Source organism: Hylobates moloch, unplaced genomic scaffold (genome assembly GCF_009828535.3).
Source record: "Hylobates moloch isolate HMO894 unplaced genomic scaffold, HMol_V3 SCAFFOLD_19, whole genome shotgun sequence".
NCBI classification, from domain to species: domain Eukaryota; kingdom Metazoa; phylum Chordata; class Mammalia; order Primates; family Hylobatidae; genus Hylobates; species Hylobates moloch.
Window position 1 is genome coordinate 66,250,403 of NW_026652294.1, and position 23,509 is coordinate 66,273,911.

The window sequence follows — 23,509 nt, forward strand, 5'->3', positions numbered from 1 at the left end:
TCTTTGGATCCCTTCCTTACACCTGATACAAAAATTAATTCAAGATGGATTAAAGACGTACATGTTAGACCTAAAACCATAAAAACCCTAGAAGAAAGCCTAGGCAATACCATTCAGGACATAGGCATGGGCAAGGACTTCATGTCTAAAACACCAAAAGCAATGGCAACAAAAGCCAAAATTGACAAATGGGATCTCATTAAACTAAAGAGCTTCTGCACAGCAAAAGAAACTACCATCAGAGTGAACAGGCAACCTACAGAATGGGAGAAAATTTTTGGAACCTACTCATCTGACAAAGGGCTAATATCCAGAATCTACAATGAACTCAAACAAATTTACAAGAAAAAAACAAACAACCCCATCAAAAAGTGGACGAAGGACATGAACAGACACTTCTCAAAAGAAGACATTTATGCAGCCACAAAATACATGAAAAAATGCTCATCATCACTGGTCATCAGAGCAATGCAAATCAAAACCACAATGAGATACCATCTCACACCAGTTAGAATGGCCATCATTAAAAAGTCAGGAAACAACAGGTGCTGGAGAGGATGTGGAGAAATAGGAACACTTTTACACTGTTGGTGGGACTGTAAACTAGTTCAACCATTGTGGAAGTCAGTGTGGCGATTCCTCAGGGATCTAGAACTAGAAATACCATTTGACCCAGCCATCCCATTACTGGGTATATACCCAAAGGACTATAAATCATGCTGCTTTAAAGACACATGCACATATATGTTTGTTGCGGCACTATTCACAATAGCAAAGAGTTGGAACCAACCCAAATGTCCAACAACGATAGACTGGATTAAGAAAATGTGGCACATATACACCATGGAATACTACGCAGCCATAAAAAATGATGAGTTCATGTGCTTTGTAGGGACATGGATGAAACTGGAAACCATCATTCCCAGTAAACTATTGCAAGGACAGAAAACCAAACACTGCATGTTCTCACTCATAGGTGGGAATTGAACAATGAGAACTCATGGACACAGGAAGGGGAACATCACACTCCGGGGACTGTTGTGGGGTGGGGGGAGGGGGGAGGGACAGCATTAGGAGATATACGTAATGCTAAATGACAAGTTAATGGGTGCAGTAAACCAACATGGCACATGGATACATATGTAACAAACCTGCACATTGCACACATGTACCCTAAAACCTAAAGTATAATAATAATAAAAAAATAAAAAAATAAAAATAAAAAAAAGATCTTCAGAGTGAGAACTTAGTGGGCCTTCTGGAGATGAAGCCCATGAATGGGTAGTGGGTTTCCTAATACTGTGATCCCTAGGAATTTTCAGTTTTATGCTTGTCGACATTCAGCCTCTGATGATTTATCAAAATTACCATATAAATTTTCCGATTTTGTTTATAGCTCCAGCAATTTTTAATCCAGGTTAGCATTTTTTGGCTGTGACTCTCTGAATGCACCTGTGTCTCCAGATTTAGGCAATAGTAGTTAGTCCTGAAACTAAATTTTAATTTGCCCAGCATTTTTATAGTAAGGATATAAGTGATGGCTTCCAAGATCATTAGATGTTGGCACTAAACTAGAATTACTTTACTTGTAATTTTTCATGTTTACTTTGCAAAACTACTGGTAGGCAATTTTAGCAATTGTTAGCTAACAGGATTTACAACCCAACAGACTTTTAAAAAAATAAATAATTTATATATGGATTTTCATCTTGATGGAGAACAACTATATAGTTAATGCATCTATCAATTTGAAAAATCAGCTTAAAAATGAAATCTGTTTAAAATTTTGTCTATAGCAGATATTGTACAAAAATAATAATTTGAAATAATTTTTGTGACTTGCTTATTTATGTTAGTGTAAGAAAAATGATAATTGAGGGACATTAAAAAGATTAATATAAGTTTTTTAGGTTACTGAAGCAAATACATATTGGTTAGGATCAGATTTTTTAAAATTATTTAAGATGCATTACAAGTAAATCAATTTCTAGTTTTAAAATCTTGTTTCTTTTTTCCACACTAATTTTCCATAGTTCATAACACCTATAGAATCATTAGAATTTCTGTTAAGAAAATTATAAATAGCAACCAAACGTCAGGTAATTTAACCACCTGTTTAAAGAGAAATCATCGGTTGGGCGCGGTGGCTCACGCCTGTAATCCCAGCACTTTGGGAGGCCGAGGCGGGTGGATCACGAGGTCAGGAGATCGAGACCATCCTGGTGAACATGGTGAAACCCCGTGTCTACTAAAAATACAAAAAATTAGCCGGGCACAGTGGCGGGCGCCTGTAGTCCCAGCTACTCGGGGGGCTGAGGCAGGAGAATGGCGTGAACCCGGGAGGCAGAGCTTGCAGTAAGCCGAGATTGCGCCACTGCACTCCGGGCTGGGCGAAAGAGCAAGACCCCGTCTCAAAAAAAAAAAAGAAATCATCTTGAACTGATAGACTCTTTCAAGTTATAAAGATTATCAGGAAGTATTAGGGAAACACATATGAAATGCTTCTTTCAGTTATTTTCCTTTGTCTTTTGAACAGTTTCTTAGTTAAAAATCTTTGTTTTCTCTTAAATTTCTAAGAGCAAGAAAAGCAGTGGAAGTTCAAGTATATTACATCCCAAAGGAATAATGATATGAAGTAAATTAAATAGTAAACTTGTCTTCTTCTCAGCTCTAAGGAGATGTTTAGTGGATTTTCAGTGGAAGCTCCACATCACTGCACAGCAGGGAATCAGTTTTCATCTGAATTCAAAGGAGAAAATGACTCTTTGATCACAAAGAGATTAAAATGCCCTTCCCTTGACCACCACAGAGAAAAAAATATATTGCTATTGAGTGAAAAGTAACTGTGGGATGAAAAGTTGTAAAACCATATAGAAATGCAAGACAAGGCATTAAGGAAATAGAGAGAAAGAGAGAGCATGCACACATGCAAGTGAGAGTGAGAGAGAATAGAAACAATAAGTGAATAAAAATCTAGTTTATCATTCCTATTAACATATTAACAAGTAACACAAGCAACTCACATTTTACATAAAAATTTGGAGGAAAAGTCTTCCGTGTATTTTTGTGGATAACAATACAATCAAAACCCTGTGCTCTAGGCCAAGTTTTTAATGCAAAAATAAAAACTTTTTAAATAATTAGTAAACATCTCTAGAACACAAAGAGTGAGGGGAAAATTGAGTGTAGAACATCCTGTTAGGTTTTGAGAACCTTCTAAGAGAAAAATGTATCCCATAAAAGTAGAAATATTTTCTTGACCACACTGTTTATGAGTCTTTTTTTATGCAGAGTAGGGAGAAATAAGTTTGGCATCGGAAGTCGCTCCGTAAGTATTGAAGTTTATGGCCTCTAAGTATGTTTATTTAAAATATGTGGTTCTCATTAGGGAGTAAAGTTTCAATAATTTCAAAAAAATCTAATTTTTATAATTTATTATAATTCCTATCAAAATGTGTTGACTTAATATTGATACTTTGACAGTGTAAAAGGTCCATGATTTTGGTATTTGGAGGTAACCAGGACATGTATTTCAGTGAGATTTTTTCACCATCTGTTTGATATGAATTTTACTATGAATACAGAAAGAAATGAAAATATAACTACAATGTATCATCAAATTTTAAATACTTTAGCAGAAAATAAACCAGAAACCAGATATAATACAGTCCTGCTGAGTTTAAGAATAGGCAAATCTTTTCATATTATATATTTAATATTTTCAATAATATTTCTGCATCACTAAAAAATACCATGGTTTCCTTCATAATTTTGTGCCTTGGATTAGAAGAGAACATAATCTATGGATATCTTCAGGAATTAATTTCCATCCTGCTGTGGAAATTTTTATCTAAAAGGGAATGTTTTTAAAAGCAGTGATATGGCCGGGCGCGGTGGCTCAGGCTTGTAATCCCAGCACTTTGGGAGGCCGAGGCGGGCGGATCACGAGGTCAGGAGATCGAGACCATGGTGAAACCCCGTCTCTACTAAAAATACAAAAAAAATTAACCGGGTGTGGTGGCGGGCGCCTGTAGTTCCAGCTACTCGGAGAGGCTGAGGCAGGAGAACGGCGTGAGCCCAGGAGGCGGAGCTTGCAGTGAGCCGAGATCGCGCCACTGCACTCCAGCCTGGGCTAAAAAAAAAAAAAAAAAAAAAAAAAAAAAAAAGCAGTGATATTTACAGTTGATTCTTGAACAACATTGCTTTGAACTGCATGGATCCCCCTATAAGTGCATTTTCTTCCACTTCTGTCACTCCAGAAACAGCAAGACCAGACCCTCCTCTTCTTCCTTCTCCTTAGCCTATTCACCATGAAGATGATAGGATGAAGAACTTTATGATGATCCACTGACACTTAATAAGTAGTAAATATATTTTCCTTATGATTTTCTTACTAACATTTTATTGTCTGCAGCTTACTTTATTGTTAAGAATACAACACGTAATACATATATCATACAAAATATGTATTAACTGACTGCTATTGGTAAGACTTCTGGTCAACAGTAGGCTATCAGTAGTTTTAGTAGTTAAGTTTTGGGGGAGTCAAAAGTTATGTACAAATTTTTGAGTGCAAATGGGAGTCAACATCCCAAACCCCTGCCTTTTTCAAGGGTCAACTGCATTTTAAAACAACCATCTCCTAAGTATGTAGTTACACAGTTACATTAAGACTGGCATTCATATTCGTGCTAATTCTGATTAATTTCTAACATGTAAGAACTTGTTGCTTATTCGTTATATAAACAAATTATTTATTATCCAATCACCTTTGTTAGAGAAGTGCCTATCATTGGCTTGACTTCATTATGACTACTTCTGTTAAAGAAACATGCCAAGCAAAGTTACAAACCTCCAAGTAAAAATCTCTGAAATTTATTACCTGTTCACGAGGAAAATGTGTGCATTTCAACATTGAAACACATTACTTCAAAAACTCCATCTCCTTAAATAATCAGAAAGTCAGTTTCCCACATATGCAGCTGCAATCAATAAGCCTCAAATTATCTTGTCTAAGCATGACATACAAATGAATCGTAAAGCAGATAATAGGTGTGGAAATAGTAAAAATAGGTCAATTGAAGTACAGAAAGTGTTCTCTAGAATAAATGCAAACATTTTACCTTTGCAGAAATCTGAGGAGAAAAAAACAATATGTCCTCTCATGAGTTATGTCTCTGTTTCCTCTGCAATACACACTCTGAGAAGTGCTTAGAGGAAATGACACAATACATTAGCCGTATTCCTTATACATTTAAAATAATTTTACCCAGAAATTCTTAAATATTCCGGTGACATCTGAGGCATATCTATAAGTCTTCATAGAATAAATCGATATACTTAAGTTGTGTTCAGATGTCTAATTTGAGTGTGTGCTATATTTTGTCAGTGTAAAATCCTGATACTTTAAGCCATTTAAAAAATTTTTTAAAAAGCATTGTATACACAAATGTAAACATTTAATATTGGGCATTTGAAAATAGTTGCTATACATACAATTACCTTATTTGGTTAACATTTTTCAGATTCAAATATGGTTTCCATGATATTGAGTTGATTGTTTTATCATTATCCTACCATAAATATAATATCAGTAGTATAGTTGATACTGATATTGCAAACCTAAACATACTCAGACTATGCTAGCAACTAATTAGATTATGGCCCTATGCTATTCAAGTTGATATTTAGTTTACATATGTACTTTTTTGTTAAATCTAAAATTAGGCACTAAATAGCTTATATAAAAGACATTTTAATCTAAATTATCTAGAAACTTTGAATCCAAGTAGGAAACATTGCTCTCTATGACTCTTCCTTCTGAAGGAAATCCCCCTACCTTTGTTCACATAGGAAGGTCTAGACAATAAGCAATCAGCATCAAGAAAAGATCAAAAACATCCTTGGTAAATCCTTACAAATAAACTAACATTTGAGCTACATTTGTTAGCATTATTACACTTTCCCAGATTAATATAGTATAAACTTTTATTAGACTAGAGCAGTGAATGAAGATTAAGATGGGAAGAGAGAGGAAACTGCAGAGATGGTCAATGATATCAAGGGGTCAAGACCATCAGCTTTTTTTTTTTTGCAAAATTAAAATCCAGTGCACTTGCTTCTTAAGAACACCTTAATTTGGGCTCTACTATGCCAAGATTTTGTTCCCAAAGTTTCTGCTCTTAGTTCTATTTCCAGGGAGAAACATTCAGGAGAAAAAAACTCCATTTAAATTTCTGTGTGCCAATCACTAATTGTAATTTTTAAACCAAACAATACCCCCTCCAAAGAATTTATACTGTATATCATTTCAGGAAAGATGCCATTGATGATAAGATTTACCCTAATATGTGATCTACTAAGAAGAAAAACCCTGCCAATGAAACTATGACAAAACATGTTCTTCTCAATTTGAATTTCATATTATTCATATTATTATTTTTACCAGTCAAGTTTTCACACATGCAGTTAGAGACAACCATGTTATGACTGCGAACTGATCATCAGTTAAGAAATGTTAAATTGGGTGTAAAAAGATGGTTTTAGAGTAATGAAGTAAGAAGTCCTAAACATTATTCTTCATTCAAATATATTTAAGAAGTTGTTGTTGTTGTTGTTGTTGTTAAGGAATTGAAAAAAACAATGCTTAACAACTATTATGCAAAACCATGACAAAACAGGTATTTACAAAAAGTGATACCAAGCAAGCTACATTTTACCCCACCCCATCTGTGATGGTTAATACCTAGTGCCAAGCTGATTGGATTGAAAGATGCAAAGTATTGTTCCTGGGTGGGTCTGTGAAGGTGTTGCCAAAGGAGATTAATATTTGAGTCAGTGGGCTGGGAAAGGCAGACCCGCCCTTAATCTGGGTGGGCACAATCTAATCATCTGTCAGTGCAGCCAGAATAAAAAGCCGGCAGAAGAACATGAAAAGACTAGACTGGCTTAGCCTCCAAGCCTACATCTTCCTCCCATGCTGCCTTCAAACATTGGACTCCAAGTTCTTCGGCTTTGGGACTCAGACTGGCTTTCTTGCTCCTCAGCTTGCAGATGGCCGATTGTGCGACCTTGTGATCATGTGAGTTAATGCTCCTTAATAAACTCTCCTTTATAGATACATCTATCCTATTAGTTCTATCCCTCTATATAACCCTGACTAATACACCATCCTACTTAAGAAATAAATGCTTTAGCTTTTGTAGCCAATGTTCATTTGGTTTTAACTATTTTAAAATTTAGTATTTTAAATATTAATATACATATTTCAGTAAGTCATGAAATTTTATCTTCTCTACTTATTTGTACTCCTAATGGTACATTTCAAGAAAGAAAGCCAGGTTGTCAAGGCTCTAATCAGTCAAGGAAGATCCAATTTTGATGGGCCTGGATGTTTTAAAATTTGGATGGCATTTTTTAGGAAAAATAATAAGAAATTACACGTGAAAAATTAGGTACAATGTTAATATTTATCTAGAGTTAAAAGAAACCATGAACCAATGAATTACAAATTTAGACTGTTGATGGCCACAAGTATCAAAAATACCTGGAAAGTTGGGAGGGACCCACAAGAATGAGGGGTCTCAAAGCTGGAGCTTCCCTGGATTCACAGAAAATCTACTCACTTCTGCACCTAGGGTTGCTAATCATTTTCTTCCGTGGACTTATGTAGAATGAAATAGACTGAACCCAGAAGGATGCAATTGCTTTGCCCATGTCTCTGGCCTCCAAGAGGTCACATGTGTTTCATAATAAAATCCTCTTGGTTATGGAAAATATGTGAGAATGTCATGAAATGCTATGGCTGAAAAGTTAAACGGCATTCTAACCTAATATTCTCACTTTAGAATTGAAAAAGAGCGATAGGGAAGTGAACTAACATATTCAAGATGACCATTCTAGCTAAAAGAAGACTAGAATACAGTTTTACTTAATTTCAGTATAATATTTTTTCTACTTTTGAAAAAAGATAACACTCTAGTATAATCAACAGTCTTAGGAATGCTAAATCATGCACTTTGATTCAGTTAGGGGAACATAATTTAGGGGAAAGGATGATGGAGGAAAATGAATAAAACTGGCAGTTAATGACATACTGTGTGTTAGCAATTAGCTATATTCCATTCTTTATAATGTGGTCTCATTTTTAATAATCACAAACTCAGAGATGACACCTGACTTAAATTAGTTTTCTTTCTACTGCCAGTTGCCTCATGAAAAGGGCCTGTATACAACACTGCATATACATATCTTTGCTATTTCTGTCTCTGCATCCTTTCTTGAGCTCCCACATGTCTTCTTCCTTTCTCAAATGATTAATCACCTTTCAAGGACAAGATGAACTGTCTTGGGTTATTTCCAAACATATGATGAGAACGTGTCAATATATTCACACACAAAAATCTAAGTAAAAGAAACTATGTGACAAGTATTGTATCTGTGCTGCACAAAGCAGCCTAAGAGATCATCAAAGGCATACTTCTTTCTAGGATCGTGTGACCTGAGGAAGCATCAGGGAAGACATTGCACAGAACTGAGTCGAGTGACTGATGATAAAAAGACATACCATTCTAAGTGAATGATGTGAAGCTTGAAAAACATTTCCAAGCTGGGCTAAAGTAAAAAGTTTCTGCTGAAAGTGGAGGGAAAAGATTCTGATGAATTTGTTAGGACCCATTTCATGAAGGATCTTGCTCGTTAACAAAAACAACTTAAGTTTCAATTAATAGCTAAATGAAAACATGCTGGAGATTTTCATATAGTGACAACATTAACAAAAATAGTTTTCAGAATGTGTCTTTGTTGTCAATACATATGATGGTAAGATGACAGAAAAAATGTGGTGGGAAGACCAGTGAGGAAGTTATTAAAATCAAGATATGAGCAAGTGGTAATGGAGGACATTTATATCCTATCTGTAATATCAAACTTACTATCATCTTTCTTGAGACAGGATTATGCTTTCTTTCTTTTTGTTACCTACCACATTTTTTTTCCCTCAGTTCTAAAAACAAATTAGCTGCTTCATGAGATTTCTTCAGTAGCAGTTTATTTTCTATATCACTTGCTTCTTGCCAGTACATCACTCTTTCCTTCTGATCTGACCTCTAATCCTCCAGTCAATAGAGCATGAGACAGTGACATGTTTCTTTGACTCTTCAATCAATATGTAGGTGGCCTAGCAAAGATTAATAATGATCATCATCATCCTTTGTAAGTCCAACATTGTCATTCGGACAGATGAGAGGATGGATAATTAGATCGCAGATACATTCAAAGTAATAAAACCAGGAGTCTCATTAAAATAATTAAACAGAAAATTTTGATTGGGCTCAAATATTGTATTTCATGCTATATAAAATACAACTTTTGAGTTATAAATCCAATTCTCCTTTCGTTTTCCCACTATCTACTTATCAGCAAAACAAAAATAACAGAAATGTAATATTTTCCAGATACTATGTTAGTGTAGAAATAGTTAATTGGTGATTTACATTACACTATATTATGAAGACGTAGGGATTTAAGCCAATGCATTTACAATGATTAAAATAATACAATCTATATTTCTATAATATTTGGATTGATATATGTTTAGCTTCTCTAATTATTAACCATCTAGGAAGAAATATACTAGAGAGATTACAAAGAAAACATTTACTTATCTGTGTCCTCCACTTTTAGAAGCAAGTGACGTAGAGTAAAGGGAGTTAGCTAATGTGGGAGAAAAAATCCTATTTTTGGCATCCCAATAGATCTTAGGTCCTGGGGATGGTTCTCAGGATATAAAGGGCCAAGGAAAACATATATCTAAGTTGGGACAACTGCTAAGTTGTGTGGTTTTCCAGGCTTGGAACAAAGATCCTATTTGCAGCAGGAGGTGGTTTGAGAGGGCAATGCAGATGCTTACAGAAGTATCATTTCTCAATTTTTTATTCAAAGAAACTAGTTCAGAGTCTACTTGGAAGTTTCTTATGAGGGCCGAATCCTGAAATCCAAGCTCAGAGGCATAAAATTACAATATCTATTTGCAGAATTCTTAGTCTGCAGTTTTAACAATGATTGTTATGTGATCAAGTGAACAAACTTTTGCTCACCTTACTCTTAAATTTGAAAAACCTATATTCTTGTACATTTTAATACTTTCTTCAAAAACTTTAACATGTTTCAGTAAATTCAAATAATTTTATTTCTGTTGAATTGTTCATATTGACATATTAAGTAAAACCATATCATTATTATTATTATTTTTTTTTTGAGACGGAGTCTTGCTCTGTCGCCCAGGCTGGAGTGCAGTGGCGCAATCTCGGCTCACTGCAAGCTCCGCCTCCCGGGTTCACGCCATTCTCCTGCCTCAGCCTCTCCGAGCCGCTGGGACTACAGGCGCCCGCCACCACGCCTGGCTAATTTTTTGTATATATATATATATATACAAAAATATATATATACCCCACCTGGTCGTTCCAATTGTGTTAGTTCTGAAGGAATCTGAAAACATCGTATTATTTTATCTGCAAACATTTGTATATTTATCTTTAAAAGATAAAAACTGTTACAAAATATACCACTGTCCATCATAAACCATTAAAAATACCAAGAATTCCTTAATATAATGAAACATCATGTGTGAAAATTTTCTTGATTGTCTCATAAATGTGAGTGTTTTAAGTTTGTTAAAATAACCTGCAAATAAAAACTACATGTTATATTCTATTGAGACAGCTCTGAATTTTTTTTCAGTTTATAACACTGCTTCCCAATAGCATTTTCTGTGATGATAGAAAAGTTCTGTATCTATGTTCTCTGTATTTGGCTATTGTGCACTTGAATGTGCTAGTGTGAATTGTAGAACTAAATTTTTATTTTTACTTAATTTTTGTTAATTTAAATCTAAATAGCCATATATGGATAATGGCTATAGTATTGGAAGTGACTATCAAATACCTGACCCTCCAGCTCTCTTTTATGTTTTACTTGCAGCTTATCTGTTGAAAGTATCAGTTTTTAAAAAACAGTAGCCCATAGCTTGGACTCTATTGACTATATCCTTAAGATGGCATTTGACATCTTCTTGTGTCCCATATATTTTCTGTAAATTGGCAGTTGGATCCAGATGTTTGATAAACTCAAGAATGATTTTGGCAAGAATATACTGTAGTTGCTATTGTATTTTTCTTATCAGACCTCTAGGTCTAGTTGCTTCCTTTTAGTGATCATTATGTAAATCTATAATTTCATTAGCAGCTGTAAATTGCAATATTCTAATTCTATACCTTCTTCTTCATTAAGACTGAGATACTCTTATAAAGAAAAATTCCCAGCCAGGGTCAGAGCCACATGCTTGTATTGCCACCTACTTGGGAAGCTGTGGTGGAAAGATCCCTTGGTCAGGAGTTCGAGACCAGACTGGTAACATAGTGAGACCCTGTCTCTTAGATGAGAGAGATTGAGAGAGAGAGAAAGAGAGAGAAAGATTTCCTTTCTCAATTACTTAGTTACCCAGATACACTTTTTATATATAGGAAAGGCAAAATAGATTTTTGAATCTTACCCTTCTTTCCAGTTTTCAAAATAATGACTGGTCCTTCATATCTTATAACGATGGTCAATCAATCATTATTATCATTTTCTTTTCTTTTTTTTGAGACAGAGTCTCGCTCTGTCACCCAGGCCGGAGTGCAGTGGTGTAATCTTGGCTCACTGCAAGCTCCACCTCCCAGGTTCATGCCGCTCTCTCGCCTAAGCCTCCCAAGTAGCTGGGATTACCAGTGCCTACCACCCCACACAGCTAATTTTTTAAAAAATATTTTTAGTAGAGACGGGGTTTCACTGTGTTAGCCAGGATGGTCTCGATCTCCCGACCTCGCGATCCGCCTGCCTCGGCCTCCCAAAGTGCTGGGATTACAGGCGTGAGCCACCGCGTCTGGCCGACAACTAGTATTTTAATATAAAGTAGTATAGGGAATATCAGAATACATCATAAAAATACTATTTTAGGAAGCCTATGTGTGTTTATTAAAAATCAATGTTAATTTCCATAATATGTGGATATTCACAAGTTTGAACATCATTGCTTTTAATCCAATATGCCATACTTTTCTTCAATACCCCCAGAGATGAAAAATTCACCATGTCTTCCTACAACCAACTAAATGTTGAACAAATTCCAAATAAGCATTATGCTTTCCTTAAGTTAAAATATAATTTTCTATCATTTCAATCCCATTTTATATCACCCTCTTAAGCATTATACAATGTGCCTAATTCTTCCACATTTTACTGTTTTATGTATTTATTTATTTGAAGTTATTTTCAACATCATCTTACCTTGGGTGTTTGTATTTCGTTTGCCCACTAAGAGGGATAAAACATTCTCATATCCAGTATTCCTACACTTATGTTTTTCCTAGAATCTATAAATATACAATTGGAGAAAAAGCTGTCATGATTTACAAACTAAAGGCTCTCTAATATCTACAGGAATCTTCCATAATTGCAGATGCGTGTACACAGTATTATCATGTAAACTATTTTCAAATTATTTGTAGCTCTTAATCATATTTTGAAAAGTACTGCAAGTGTGCCAACTTGTGGAAATTACATCTGTCAACATTTTCATTTGCTGTCCTGGCCAGACATTTGATCCTACAGAATTTTCAGCTTAGAGTGCCTTTAACGAACATACTGTATATACTTGAAGGCTGAGTAAAAAGAGAAGCTGGAGCAAATACAGTATTACCATACAAAACCAGACTGTCAGTTCCAATTTAGATCCTTCTACTCCTGGTTACTCAGGGTTAAGCAGGTCCACCTCAGAGCTACTGCTACAGGAGAGCAATTCCAGTAGCTTGGTCATACCATTTCCAAGATATCTTTCTTTCGCTGCTGATAGGGCATGGCTCACTTTCCACAGCCAAGTTTATCTCTGTAGTAAGGCATCAATACAATTTAGTGTCATAGGCAATTTGTATTGGATCAGTTGCATGCTGGCTTAATAGAGCAGAATTTTGACATTATTATGAAACACTTACATCATAAAAGTTATTAAAAAATCCTGTCTGAAGACCTAAAATAATTCGACATTTCACTCTGCTTGCTAGAAGAGGCCAAATTATAGATTTTCTTTTTAATGTTGAAGAGTTGATTCACTTCTCATTAATTAAATGTCCAGCGTCTTTGGAATTAAGCTGTCAGGTTTTATAAATGGAGCAAAAGGCATTCTAATTTCTCATTCTCAGTGTCTTGGAATTTAAATTACACCTCTGGGAGAAGAAGAGAGCATTGCAATTGTGGTTTGACTATTTGGACATCACTGCAGAAATGAGAGAAGAATGTATTCCTATTACTTTGAGATAAATAATAATGAATTGGGTATTGGCAGTGAGGTATCTCTCAGTTAGAGCAGTGCAGTGAACTCTTATGCTGTACCCGGTCAGTGAAGTGAGTAGAGATAATTTGCACAAACCCTTTAGATGATTTTATGTTACAAATTTATTAAGTTACCCAGAACACAATGTATCTTCATAAATTACAATTAAAACTGAGACCTTCTTGGTCTCCAAAACCTCATGGAAAACTACTGTGGATGTACTAGAATTGCATCCCCAAATTGAATCAAGCTAGCAAGCATTTAGCAAATACACAATATATACATAATCATATACTGAGCACAAAGAAGGAAGAAATAGAAATGTGTTGATTACCAAGGGAACTTTAAAATATACCAAGCACCCAGGAATGTGATGTACAGTGATGTCAATTAAAGGCAGCATGAAAACAAAAGAGTTAGAAAGTATGCCAGAATCTGTGTTATGTAAAATGTAGTATTTTAAATAGGCCTAGAAGAAAATGTAGGAGCCAAATTATTAGAAAGAAGAGAAAAAGGGAACTTTCCCACGAGATTATCCAATATTAATGGAATTTCCAAAACTCCTTAATAGCAACAATTGCTTGGAGGGAATGTAAAAAGTGATATATATATATATATCCATATATATATCCCATGCCACACTTGCTGCATCAAGAAAGTCACTGGATGGAGAGAGTGGGGTAGGGAATCTATTTTTTTTTTTAACAAAAACATAAAACAAATAAACAACCCCCAAACCATTGATCTACTTTTCCACTTTTAGTTTTCTTTTATAGATAGTGTCCAAAAGACTTGTGTACATATTCTTCATGAACCTCATTCTGGCAGTTACTCCTATTTTTTCTTGAATGCACAAAGTATCAGCCTTTATTTACGACTTTACTTATGTTCTTATCGAGGCCAGGAAACGTTGCCATGTTGCCAATTCTAATGCAATTGTAAGACTTCATCAGTGAGTGACCAGATGTCCTGGCTGACCTGGGACTGATGGTTTTTCTGGACACAGGGTGCCAGTAGTGAAACCAGGAAAGTTTTGGGTAAAATGGGACAGTTGGTCAACTCCTCCATTTTAAACTGCTTTCTGAACTTGCTTTAAGGAACCCAAAATTCATATTCTTTTTCCTGTATCATAGCCCACTGCTTTGGTGGATTCTACTTTTGTGACCTCATTTTCTTTCATCCCACACCTCAGTCATTCGGCTCATGCCGCGCTGGTCTCCATGCTGCTTCTGGACCACTGGAACTAATACTGTTAGGGTATTTGCACTTTTTCTTAGTGTGGTCTCTAATGCTCTAAAGCTATGCCTGCAGGTATCTGCTTGACCCTCTGTGTCACTTTATTCACATCTCTGCAGGAGTGTCACTTTAACACAGCTATTGCCTATAACTACACTGTAATATTGCACAAACTTACATATACCACATTGTCTCTATTGCTTTGTTTCTATTTTTAAAGAACTTTATCAATATCTGATTTCATTATATTTATATAATAAACATATTTACCATGTTAATATATTTAATATAAATAAATATAGTAACATTAAAATAAATATTTTATGCTTTCTCCAACAGAATGAAAAATACTGCTTTCCCTCTTTATCACTGTATCTCTGTCACTTCTGATAGTGTAAAGCATATAGTTGAAGTTCAAAAGTATTTGGTGAATGAATAAATAAAGATGACAAACTTATTGACATTACAAAAGTCAATACCAAGTAAGGTGGTGAGCGAGAACTCAATTGTAGATACTCCTGATTTCAGAGTCTTGGTATTGAAGCACTACATCGCCATGCCTTCTTTCAATCTATAGAATAACTGCAAGTGAGGGAGGGAGTGACTGGCTAATATTGGCCAGGTTGGTTATTTGAAGATTGATCATAAAAGGCAGAGATGCTAGGTCACATGGCAACTCGTGTATAACTTTTTGAGAAACTTTCCAGCTGTTTCACCAATGACTGTACTCTTTTACATTTCTACTGGTAAAGTACAAGGTTCAAATTGTTATCCATCCTTGCCAACACATTATGTTCAGTGAAAGAACCCACACATGAACAGTCACGTATTGTGTAATTCCATTTAAGTCAACTGTCCAGAATAAACTAATTTTAGAGACAGAAAATAGATTAATGATTACCAAGTATTGAGAAATGAAGGCAATAACGTCTTACTGCTATGGATATGGGGTCTTTATGGGAATCTCATTTTTCTCTGGAAAAATGTTCTGGAATTAGATAGTGGTGATGGCTGCACAACCTTGTGAATATAATAAAAGCCACTGAAGTGCACACTTGAGTTTTATGGTGAATTATGTGAGGATTATATATTTAAAAAGGCAAAAAATGACTGGAGGTTATCAAGTAACTGAAATAATTCAATACATTATGTGCTCTGCTATTGGGCATTTCTAATTGTGTTTTCTGAATGTAATGTCCCCCCAAACTATACTTTTGTCTTTTATTTCAACTGATGTATCCCAAATGGCTTGTAGGCATGCTCTTGATATTTTCATATTGATATTGTATCCAACAATTTTCTTGAAATTTTTTATTATTTTGAATATTGTCTTTATACATTTTAATGTTTTTTAATATTGATATGTACATTGTCTGCAAATATTTTTCTTTATATTGTACTTGTATGTACTTTTTTGTCTTATTCTAATCAGTAGTATCTCAAGTAAATATTGATTATGAACTTTGGTATCATACAATCATATAATGTTATGGATTTTAAAGAGGGTACTTTAATATTTCACTTTTAGGTATTGTGTGTGTTTTAGATTTTCACTAGATTTTTTTTATTTGGTTTTGGTAATTTCTTTCTATAACTATGTTGCTGACTGTTTATGTTTTATAATGAGTTTGTCTTTAATTACATCAATTATAGTTTTGTATTCAAATACAAATTTACGAAGATGGCCAACTACAAGCAGCAGCAATCAGAGGCTCCCATCGAAAAGGACCATAACAGAGTGCAAATCCTGCACCGGCTACCGAGGTATCCAGGTTCTGTCATCGGAACTGACTAGACAACTGGCATGATCCACGGAGAGAGGAAGGAAGAGCAGTGTGGTGCAGCAGCCCACCGCAGAGCTACATGGGGCAGGGGAGCTCCCGCCCCACAGACAAGGGAGGCAGTGAGTGAGCATGCCACCCAGCCTGGGAAACCGTGCTTTCTCTATGGAACTGTGAGACCCACGAATTAGGTTTTACTTGTGAGCCCACGCCACTGGGGCCTAGGGTCCCAACCACGGAGCCATGCAGATTCTCAACAACCAGTAAGCTACAGTCTGCTTAAGCCTGCTGAGCTCCTGTAGGGAGGGGTGGCCAGTACCACAGCTGTGGCTACCTGCTGTCTAAGCCATTTGTGCTCCTTGAGGGAGGGGCAGCAGCCAACACTGGGACTGATAGCTGCCTAACACACTAAGCTGCCAGGGCAGGCGAAGGGTGACAGCCATCTCTATAGCTCCAGGCTGAGCTTTTCCCCTGCTGGAGCCAGGGAGGCTGGACGGCTTGGTCCCAAGACGTATCCCCCTCGGCCCAACACACTGGCTGTGACAGACTGTAGCTACAGGGCCTCTTCAGGGCTGATCCTGACTCGTCCCTCCTCACTGGCCAGGTCCTCCCTGCGAGAACTCCAGTAACTCCAGCCAAAGGCTCAGGGACAATACTCTGATCTCCCAGGGCCTGAGTCCCTAGGGGGAGGGGCAGCCACAGTCTCCACAGACCAGCAGACTCAGTCTTTCCTCCTGTTAGTTCTGAGGAATCTGTGGAGCCCAGACAAATGGATTTCCCTAAAGTGAGGCACACCCCTCCACTAAGGGACAGTCAAACTGTTTCGTTAGATGAGTCCTGCTCCCTGTGCCACCCAACTGGGTGATAACCCCCAATAGGGGTTATCAGACACCCTATACAGGAACATTCCTACTGGCATCAGGTTGATGTCCCTCAAGTTCAGAGATCCCAAAGGAAAGAGCAGGCACCCATTTTTGCTATTCTCCAGCCTCCTTGAGTGACATCTCCAGGCAAGGGAGTGAACCAGATGAATAGGGCCTGAACTCCTAGCAAACCACAGCAGCCCTAAAGAAGAGGGACCTGACCATTGAAAGAAAAACAAACAAACAGAAAGCAACAACAACAGCATCAGTGAAAAAAAAGTCCCTACAAAAACCCCATCCAAGGGTCAGCAGCTTCAAAGATTGAAACTAGACAAACTCATGAAGACGAGAAAGAAATCAACAAAAAAATGCGAAAACCCAAAAGGCCAGAGTGCCTTTTCTCCTCCAAATGATTACAACACATTTCTAGCAAGGGCATAGAACTGGAAGGAGGAGGAAGTGAATGAATTGACAGAAGTAGGCTTCAGAAAGTGGGTAATAACAAACTCCGCTGAGCTAAGGGAACATGTTCTAACCCAATGCAAAGAAGCTAAGAACCTTGATAAAAGGTTACAGGAGCTGCTAACTAGAATAACCAGTTTAGAGAGGAAAATAAATGACCTCATGGGGCTCAAAAACACATCACAGGAACTTTGTGATGCATACACAAGTATCAATAGCCAAATTGACTGAGCAGAAGAGAGGATATCAGAGTTTGAAGACCATCTTGCTGAAATAAGGCATGCAGACAAGATTAGAGTAAAAAGAATGAAAAGGAACAAACAAAACCTCAAAGAAATATGGAACTATGTAAAAAGACCAAATCTATGATTGATTGGAGTACCTGAAAGAGATGGGGAGAATGAAACCAAGTTGGAAAACACACTTCAGGATATTATCCAAGAGAACTTCCCCAACCTGGCAAGACAGGCCAACATGCAAATTCAGGAAATACAAAGAACACCACTAAGATACCCCACAAGTAGATGAACCCCAAGACACATAATCATCAGATTCTCCAAACTCAAAATGAAAGAAAAAATTTTAAGGGCAGCCAGAGAGAAACGCCAGGTCACCTACAAAGGGAAGCCCATCCGACTAACAGCAGACCTGTCAGCAGAAACCCTACAAGCCAGAAGAGAGTGGGAGACAATATTCAACATTCTTAAACCTAGGCAATACCATTCAGGACATAGGCGTGGGCAAGGACTTCATGTCTAAAACACCAAAAGCAATGGAAACAAAAGCCAAAATTGACAAATGGGATCTAATTAAACGAAAGAACTTCTGCACAGCAAAAGAAACTACCATCAGAGTGAACAGGCAACCTACAGAATGGGAGAAAATTTTTGCAACCTACTCATCTGACAAAGGGCTAATATCCAGAATCTACAATGAACTCAAACAAATTTACAAGAAAACAACCCCATCAAAAAGTGGGCGAAGGATATGAACAGTCATGTCTCAAAAGAAGACATTTATGCAGTCAAAAAACACATGAAAAAACGCTCATCATCACTGGCCATCAGAGAAATGCAAATCAAAACCACAATGAGATACCATCTCACACCAGTTGGAATGGCCATCATTAAAAAGTCAGAAAACAACAGGTGCTAGAGAGGATGTGGAGAAATAGGAACACTTTTACACTGTCGGTGGGACTGTAAACTAGTTCAACCATTGTGGAAGTCAGTGTGGCCATTCCTCAGGGATCTAGAACTAGAAATACCATTTGACCCAGCCATCCCATTACTGGGTATATACCCAAAGGACTATAAATCATGCTGCTATAAAGACATATACACACGTATATTTATTGCGGCACTATTCACAACAGCAAAGACTTGGAACCAACCCAAATGTCCAACAACGATAGACTGGATTAAGAAAATGTGGCACATATACACCATGGAATACTATGCAGCCATAAAAAATGATGAGTTCCTGTCCTTTATAGGGACATGGATGAAACTGGAAACCATCATTCTCAGCAAACTATCGCAAGGACAAAAAACCAAACACCGTATGTTCTCACTCATAGGTGGGAACTGAACAATGAGAACACAGGGACACAGGAAGGGGAACATCACACACCGAGGCCTGTTGTGGGGTCGGGGGAGGGTGAGGGATAGCATTTGGAGATTTACCTAATGTTAAATGACGAGTTACTGGGTGCAGCACACCAATATGGCTTATGTATACATATGTAACCTGCACGTTGTGCACATGTACCCTAAAACTTAAAGTATATTAAAAAAAAAGTCAACATTGAATTAAACATTGCTTGGCACATTAAAAAACATATTAATTGAAAGAATACTTTTAAAAGACCATAGATAATAATTTGTGGGAGCTTCAGATAACAAAATTCCACATTATTAATTTTTAAATAATACTTATAATAATAATATGTAAAAAAGAGATAAATGACAAGACAGAGGATGTTGATCTGAGAATTTGCTCTTCTAACTAGTTCCTGGGTGTTGCTGATACAATTTATGTGAGAAATCGCTGTCAGCATGTGCATCACCTTTCTGCTGTGGAGGCTGCTGTCAGCGCTTGCCAACCAGGTTATTCATTCCTCTGCCCATTCTCCAGCTTCCCTGTACTTCAATCCTTATCTTTCACATCATAGTTTCCTCAGATGACTCTACTCAGGCATGGAAAGAACCAAGATTGCCTAGGAAATTTTGCCCCTTTAGAGGAGTCTATATTCAATGACAGATTGGTAAATAAATATAACATTTTAGGGTCTTCTTTGAAGTAGGACAAATTCTTTGGTGCAATTTATATGTCAAAGTTTCCTATGGCATCAGGCTGACATGGGAATTTTACTTGAAATGACACCCTTGCTTGGCTCCTTTGTCTTTCTTAACCTACTTCTTCCCTGCTCTTCTCTGTCTCTCTGGATAACTTCCATAATAAATCAAGTTACTTGTACCTGAAAACTCGATAATCTGTATGGCTAGTGGCCATGATTTTGACAGTATAGCTTCTACCATAATACATAGTTTCATTGGAAAGTGCTGTTCTAACGGGTTTCATTGATTTTATCTTCCTACAATGAAAGGTTATATATAGTCAGATTACATTATTTGAAGTAGAGATAGTAATAATTAGGGGCTGCATTTAATTTTATTAAGGTTTATTATTTGTGGTTTGCCCTTACTCTTAAAACGTGTCCCATATGAGGTCTTGAATAATAACCTCATGTCTTTTAACTCTAATCTTTGTGTTCCTAGCACAAAGGGATTGTTGAATGTTCTTAGTTTCATTGCTTCTTAGCCTCATGCACAGTCTAAGAAAAAAAAAATCCTTTAGTGGGATGACACAGACCAGATTTTGACCTCATTTCTCTGAAGTTCTTTTTTCTACATAGTCTTGTTCCCTCAAGTTGTGACTGTCTTAGTATAGCTAAACTTTGACTTTACTTTCTGATTCACAAGAATCTTCCAAAGACTCTGGTTCAAGAATTCTACTTAGTTGCTCAGCCCACTGAAAATTAGGTATAAATTTAAGAAAAAATCTTCAGAGAGACTTGAGCTCACTTACTCTATTCTTATTCTCTCTGATATCCTTATTTTTCAATTCCTGGCTGCCTTGTATACTCTTTTATGCCTTTATTTGGTAGCTGAATTATGATAAATCTACACTAGTTTGTTTGCTCCTCATTCTTATTTGGATTTTAAGGCTTTAGCTGGCTATCTTTTAACTGTTTGAATAATCCTCAGGCATTGTTTCTTCAACTATTCAGCCTTATTTTCTCTCTCCTATTTTTCAGTCTCCAGTTACGGAGATTAGACCACATAACTATAACTATGTATTATCCTCTCTCCCTTAATTGTTATTCAGTTTTTACTTCTTATATTCATTCTGGATATTTTCTTCAAGCCTATCTTCCAGCTCATTATTCTCTCTTCAGCTTAGTGTATTATTTTGTTAAACACATATATTTTATTGATTTATATACTTTTCACTTCTCTGCCAAATTTGTCTTTCTTATCTTCTATCTTTTTGAACATGTTAAGCATTATCTACATAATTACATTTTCTGGACCTCTTCCAGGTCTATTTTTATTATTTTATTGTGTTTTGCTTTGTAATAATAATGAGTGTTGTTTCCTTCCAAGTAAGGGGTAAAGTAATAGTGAATAGCGTATATAAGAATTGTAGAGCTATTTCAAGGAGTAGAATTAATTTACATCCCTGTAAAGAGGTTGTTTGTTTACTTTTATTGTATGTCAAGGGCAATAGCAACCCAAGATAACCTTAACCTGTTCAGAAAAGTTTAGATTATTTAAAGCAGGGCTGCTGTTTTTGAACATGCCAGTATATTTCAGATTCATTCTCACCAGTATAAATTATCATTTTATGGTCTTAAGATAAACTATAGGGGGTTTAAAAGCTTCTTCTACTTGCCATTTTTCTGGACTCCATTTTTTTTTGTTCCCTATTTCCTCTAAGCTGTCAAAGCATTTGTTTAACTTTTTTATATATCAGCTTCCTTTTCTGGAATTACTAGATGCTTCTAGGGGAAAAGTAGCTACAAATACCAGTACTACTCCTTTTTCTTTATTTCTATGCTCCTTCACTGCCTTATTAGTTTCCTGTTTCCATCTAATGAGTTTAAAAAACAAAACAAAACAAAAAAACAAAAATATTTCCTGTCTTTCTAGCCATTCTTAGCAGGGAGGTTGGTCCAAATTATTAAGGTCTCTATTTCTCTATGTGAGTATCTGCCAGCATGACTTTACTACAAACTATTTTTTTCCTAAACCAAGGAATAAGTAAATGCTATGTTTAACTTACAAACGTTTTAAAAAATAATTAAGTTAGAGCCTTAATACACATAAACATGCATTAAATGGTTTATGATAAATGGCTTATAAAATGTTTTTCTCTGAATTGTGCTTATGTCATCAACATCTGGGTTATCATTTATTGTCTTCTATGCATTACAGTTGCTGACGGCTGATGATATAGTCATGTCAGCACCATCACAATGTTTTATTAGCTATATCTGGCCAGACATACTAGTTATAATATAGGTGACATCTCTGTCACATTTGTTCAAAGATCATACTTAATATTACAATCTTGATTAGATATATGTATAGCTATGATTGTTCAACTCTGTGTAGCTAAGCATATTGTGGTAGTATTGTCTAGGAGTCTTGACTTAATTATCTAAAAATCTTCAAAATTTTAGCAGCTTAATAAAATATAATTGTATAATTTTCTCATGTAATGGTCCTAATTTACAGTTCAGATTGGATGACAATCTCTCCCTCTCCTATAAGTACTAACTCAAAGACCTTGGCTATTTACCTCTGAGGGTCCACCACCTCTTAGAACCTTGTCATCAGAGATTGCATCTAGCAAAATGAAGAAATCACTTCTCAGCCTTTTGGCTAAGATCAAGTATACTATCTGTTCTTATCAGCTAATATCGTATATGTTCTCTTTCCGAGGACAATATTAAATGGACTGTTGGAAATAGCAGATAGAACATAAGTTTGTTTTGTCTACTCCATACATTAACGTGGCATTTCAGTACTGCCAAGAGACAGAGAGAGAGAACGAAAGAAAAGAAAGAAAAAAAGAAAAAAGAAAGAGAGAGAAAGGAAAGAAAGAAAGAAAGAAAGAAAGAAAGAAAGAAAGAAAGAAAGAGAGAGAAAAAGTCTAGGCAAAGAAGCAAAAAGAAAAAATAATCACTACCACTCACATGATATCACTACAATTATAACTCAGATTCTCTTTCTACAGGGAATGTAGGAAATGCTACACGCCCAGAGAAAAGAGGAAACAGGCATCAGTGAATATCTGATTGTTTCTGACCCAATGGTAAAAACACCTTCATTTGTAAACAGGCATACTATTGTCTTCTGAGATCAAAATGCTGCCTTTTTTTTCTTCCAACCAGAAAGAGATTGAGTAAAGAAGAAAATAATACAGGTTAGATGCTATAGATACCTTTGTTTCTACTAAATATAGAATTCTAGGTTGACCCTTTGCAATAACACATACATGCACATCTATACAACAACAGAACAATAGTATTGTCTTATACAGTCTCTGTCTTCCATGCACTCACTATGTATTACACATTTTCACTGCTAATAATACAAACCAAAGTTCAATAACTTAATGTTTTGCTCTTCTGTTACTTAATTTCTAAGCTGCATGCATTGTGAAGGCAGTAAATGTAAATGAAAGAACAATGTAGACAAATGTCACATCAACAGACTGAAGAAAAAATA

General features: G+C 36.1%; 1 non-coding gene across 1 annotated transcript; it reads left to right on the forward strand.

Annotated features, from left to right (window-relative positions):
* Nucleotides 1-22,640: 22,640 nt before the first annotated feature.
* Nucleotides 22,641-22,829, forward strand: LOC116459527 (U2 spliceosomal RNA). Its single transcript, XR_004245581.1, has one exon. It is a non-coding gene; the product is annotated as a U2 spliceosomal RNA (small nuclear RNA).
* Nucleotides 22,830-23,509: the final 680 nt, after the last annotated feature.